The sequence below is a fragment of the Astyanax mexicanus genome, unplaced genomic scaffold (genome assembly GCF_023375975.1).
Source record: "Astyanax mexicanus isolate ESR-SI-001 unplaced genomic scaffold, AstMex3_surface scaffold_84, whole genome shotgun sequence".
Classification (NCBI taxonomy): Eukaryota; Metazoa; Chordata; class Actinopteri; order Characiformes; family Acestrorhamphidae; genus Astyanax; species Astyanax mexicanus.
This window is the reverse complement of record NW_026040094.1, coordinates 2,501-7,500: the sequence shown is the minus strand read 5'-3', so window position 1 is coordinate 7,500 and position 5,000 is coordinate 2,501. Positions and strand designations below refer to the sequence as shown.

The following is a 5,000-nucleotide window of genomic DNA, read 5'->3' as shown; positions in this document are numbered from 1 at the left end:
TAGGCTCGAAAAGTTGAAAAAATGACTAAGTCCAACTTGGTCTACCAGTGGTAGCTCTGAAAAGTCGAAAAAATGACTAAGTCCAACTTGGTCTACCAGTGGTAGGCTCGAAAAGTTGAAAAAATGACTAAGTCCAACTTGGTCTACCAGTGGTAGGCTCGAAAAGTTGAAAAAATGACTAAGTCCCATTTGGTCTACCAGTGGTAGCTCTGAAAAGTCGAAAAAATGACTAAGTCCAACTTGGTCTACCAGTGGTAGCTCTGAAAAGTCGAAAAAATGACTAAGTCCAACTTGGTCTACCAGTGGTAGGCTCGAAAAGTTGAAAAAATGACTAAGTCCAACTTGGTCTACCAGTGGTAGGCTCGAAAAGTTGAAAAAATGACTAAGTCCAACTTGGTCTACCAGTGGTAGGCTCGAAAAGTTGAAAAAATGACTAAGTCCCATTTGGTCTACCAGTGGTAGCTCTGAAAAGTCGAAAAAATGACTAAGTCCAACTTGGTCTACCAGTGGTAGCTCTGAAAAGTCGAAAAAATGACTAAGTCCAACTTGGTCTACCAGTGGTAGGCTCGAAAAGTTGAAAAAATGACTAAGTCCAACTTGGTCTACCAGTGGTAGGCTCGAAAAGTTGAAAAAATGACTAAGTCCAACTTGGTCTACCAGTGGTAGGCTCGAAAAGTTGAAAAAATGACTAAGTCCCATTTGGTCTACCAGTGGTAGCTCCGAAAAGTCGAAAAAATGACTAAGTCCAACTTGGTCTACCAGTGGTAGCTCTGAAAAGTCGAAAAAATGACTAAGTCCAACTTGGTCTACCAGTGGTAGGCTCGAAAAGTTGAAAAAATGACTAAGTCCCATTTGGTCTACCAGTGGTAGCTCCGAAAAGTCGAAAAAATGACTAAGTCCAACTTGGTCTACCAGTGGTAGGCTCGAAAAGTTGAAAAAATGACTAAGTCCCATTTGGTCTACCAGTGGTAGCTCCGAAAAGTCGAAAAAATGACTAAGTCCAACTTGGTCTACCAGTGGTAGGCTCGAAAAAGCTGAAAAAATGACTAAGTCCCACTCGGTCTACCAGTGGTAGGTCGAAAAAGTGCGAAATTTTTCTAAGTCCCCACTTTTGGTCTACCATTTCACGCCAAAAACTAGTGAGGGTGGCGAGCTCCAGGATTTCTGACCCCCTTCGCCCGACTCCCTTGCCCGACGAAGGTGCACTCCGGTCGGCCTCGGAGCGAGTTCGCCCGCGCTCTGGAGGATTTTTCGTCGGGGGGTTTTTCAAAGGGGTGCCGTCGGACTGTTGAGGAGAGTGGCAATCTATAGGGGTCCAAGCACTGGAGATGATTCTCCATTCATTTCTAAGCATGGCAGAGCTTAAATAAAGCCCCATTAATAGTTCCAAAGCGGATTTTTGGACACTATAACACGGACCCGATCCTACCCGACCATGAAGCTCCGCAGGTCGGCCTCCGTCCCGCCCCCCGCCCCCCAGGCGGTACGGAGGAAAAACCAAAACTTCCAGAGACGGTTCCAGGGGGGGTATCTCTTTTATTATTTTGACCCGACCGAATGGACTACCGAGCCCGCCTGGGTAGGCAGCCGCGCGGCCCTCCGTGGCCACTGTGCGCGGTGCGTTCCTACCCGACCCAGCGGGTTAGCCTCCAGGGGGGTCCTCCGTCAGGGGGAGGACCTTTCCGAACCTATCCGAGGGAGTCGTAGACGGCCCGTCTATATATCAATCTGCCCTAACACGATAACCGGTCGGCCCGGAGCCGTCGGACTCGGATGCCTCGGGTGGTCCTCGCGCCCAACCGAGCTCCAGCACCCGGCTTCAAAAAGCTCCGGACCCCCGGTTTCGGAACGAGCGTTTCCTTGTTATCCCCGAAGCAAGCGGGAACTCGCGCAGCGGAGTTGCCACACTAATTTCCACTGGGAGCAATGAGGGGTGAGCTCGGACGAGCCTCCCCGCCCGTCCCCCCCTCCCCGGGGGGTCTTCGGACGGTACGGGGCCGATCCCTCTCCCCTCTAAGAACCAATGGTTTTTTCTGTGACAAAAACCACTCGCAGCAACCTGGTTGATCCTGCCAGTAACATATGCTTGTCTCAAAGATTAAGCCATGCAGGTCTAAGTGCACACGGAAGGTACAGTGAAACTGCGAATGGCTCATTAAATCAGTTATGGTTCCTTTGATCGCTCCACACGTTACTCGGATAACTGTGGTAATTCCAGAGCTAATACATGCAAACGAGCGCTGACCGGTCCTCTCTCGGGGGGGCCGGGATGCGTGCATTTATCAGACCCAAAACCCACCCGGGGGGACCCGCGAGGGTTTCCCCCGGCCCTTTGGTGACTCTAGATAACCTCGGGTCGATCGCGCGCCCACCGCGGCGGCGACGTCTCATTCGAATGTCTGCCCTATCAGCTGTCGATGGTAGCATAGGGGGCTACCATGGTGACCACGGGTAACGGGGAATCAGGGTTCGATTCCGGAGAGGGAGCCTGAGAAATGGCTACCACATCCAAGGAAGGCAGCAGGCGCGCAAATTACCCATTACCGACACGGTGAGGTAGTGACGAAAAATAACGATGCAGGTCTCTTTCGAGGCCCTGTAATCGGAATGAACGTATCCTAAACACATGGGTGAGGACCCATTGGAGGGCAAGTCTGGTGCCAGCAGCCGCGGTAATTCCAGCTCCAATAGCGTATATTAAATTTGCTGCAGTTAAAAAGCTCGTAGTTGGACTTCGGGAGTGGGCTGGCGGTCCGCCGCGAGGCGAGCTACCGCCTGTCCCAGACCCTGCCTCCCGGCGCCCCCCGGATGCCCTTGGTTGGGTGTCCGGTCCTCAGGGGTCCGGAGCGTTTACTTTGAAAAAATCAGAGTGTTCAAAGCGGGCACCAAACTCGCCTGAATGCCTGAGCTAGGAATAATGGAATAGGACTCCGGTTCTATTTTGTGGGTTTCCTGAACCAGGGCCATGATTAAGAGGGACGGCCGGGGGCATTCGTATTGCGCCGCTAGAGGTGAAATTCTTGGACCGGCGCAAGACGGACGAAAGCGAAAGCATTTGCCAAGAATGTTTTCATTAATCAAGAACGAAAGTCGGAGGTTCGAAGACGATCAGATACCGTCGTAGTTCCGACCGTAAACTATGCCGACCCGCGATCCGGCGGCGTTATTCCCATGACCCGCCGGGCAGCGTGCGGGGAAACCAGAGTCTTTGGGTTCCGGGGGGAGTATGGTTGCAAAACTGAAACTTAAAGGAATTGACGGAAGGGCACCACCAGGAGTGGAGCCTGCGGCTTAATTTGACTCAACACGGGGAACCTCACCCGGCCCGGACACGGAAAGGATTGACAGACTGATGGCTCTTTCTCGATTCTGTGGGTGGTGGTGCATGGCCGTTCTTAGTTGGTGGAGTGATTTGTCTGGTTAATTCCGATAACGAACGAGATTCCTTCGTGCTAAATAGTTACGCGGCCCCCCGCGGTCGCGGTTAACTTCTTAGAGGGACCAGTGGCGTATAGCCACGCGAGATGGAGCAATAACAGGTCTGTGATGCCCTTAGATGTCCGGGGCTGCACGCGCGCCACAATGGCCGGGCCAGCGTGTGCCTACCCTACGCCGAGAGGCGCGGGTAATCCGCTTAAACCCGTTCGTGACGGGGATTGGGGATTGCAATTATTCCCCATGAACGAGGAATTCCCAGTAAGTGCGGGTCATCAGCTCGCGCTGATTAAGTCCCTGCCCTTTGTACACACCGCCCGTCGCTACTACCGATTGGATGGTTATGTGAGGTCCTCGGATCGGCCACGCCGGGGCTCCTTCGCGGGGCCTTGGTGCTGTGCTGAAAAGTCGATCGAACTTGATCATCTAGAGGAAGTAAAAGTCGTAACAAGGTTTCCGTAGGTGAACCTGCGGAAGGATCATTACCGGGACTTGGGTTGGTAGTGCCTCCCAGTAGGCGCGACTCCCATTTCCACAAACAAAAAATGTTCAAGCCACGGCCCGACGTCGGGAACTACAGGGATTCCCTTCGGCCTTTTAATGACTTGAAAAAACGGTGTCCTGAGCAAAACGTGTTTTACGGCCAAAGGGAGACGGGTACCTGGCCCCCGAAGTCCGTCTGCGGGGTTTCTTACTCCGGAGGCGGCTCGGCGGCGCGGTTTGATGACCCCGAGTTCGCTTAGGCGTTCCGGGGCGCCCGTACCCGCGGCTGCCGTAAAACATTATTTCAAACCGTCACTTTTGTGTCTGTTGGTTACATGGCTTCGAAAACAAAAACAACCATAAAGAGTACAACTCTTAGCGGTGGATCACTTGGCTCGTGCGTCGATGAAGAACGCAGCCAGCTGCGAGAACTAATGTGAATTGCAGGACACATTGATCATCGACACTTTGAACGCACATTGCGGCCCCGGGTCAATCCCGGGGCCACGCCTGTCTGAGGGTCGCTATTCCAATCTATCGGACCTTTTCGTTCCGTCTCCCTCTTCCCTCCGGGGAAGAGTTAAGAGACGGTTCGAGGGGACCGCGGCTGGAGGTTCGCAGGTGCCCGCACCTTCGTCTTCCTAAAAGCAGACTCGGTCAGGTTCCCTTCTCGTTCGGGACTCGACAAAAGCCGCTCGACGGGCTTGATCGCGGGGGAAGACTTTCGTCCACCCTCTCGTCTTCGTCTCCGTTGCCCAGCAATGGGTCTCGGAGGCCGGCTTTCCACACACCGTCCTCTACCGTTCCTCGTTCCGGCGAGGGAGAGGTGGCGGAGGTCCGTGGAGAGACGTCGTAGCGACGGCTGCCGGTGGGTTTTACCCTCTCTGGCTGCCCGTTATGCGCGCCGTCTCTCCGTCAGCGGATCTCCGTCCTCCCTCTCCTTTTCGTTCGGGCCGAGTGCGCGGCAAAAGAGAGGTTGGTAGGAACGCTCCGGTAGAAGGCGAAGAGGGGGGCTTAAGTTTTTTTCTTCCCGTTTTCATCCCGTCCTCCGGCCGAATCGAACCTCCCCGTCTTGAAGGGTT

At 53.7% G+C, this 5,000-nt stretch overlaps 2 non-coding genes across 2 annotated transcripts; both read left to right on the top strand.

Annotated features, from left to right (window-relative positions):
- The first annotated feature begins 2,056 nt into the window (after positions 1–2,056).
- On the top strand, positions 2,057–3,920 carry LOC125798753 (18S ribosomal RNA). The gene has a single exon (XR_007437550.1). It is a non-coding gene; the product is annotated as an 18S ribosomal RNA (ribosomal RNA).
- A 368-nt stretch (positions 3,921–4,288) lies between these two features.
- Positions 4,289–4,442, top strand: LOC125798752 (5.8S ribosomal RNA). The gene has a single exon (XR_007437549.1). It is a non-coding gene; the product is annotated as a 5.8S ribosomal RNA (ribosomal RNA).
- Positions 4,443–5,000: the final 558 nt, after the last annotated feature.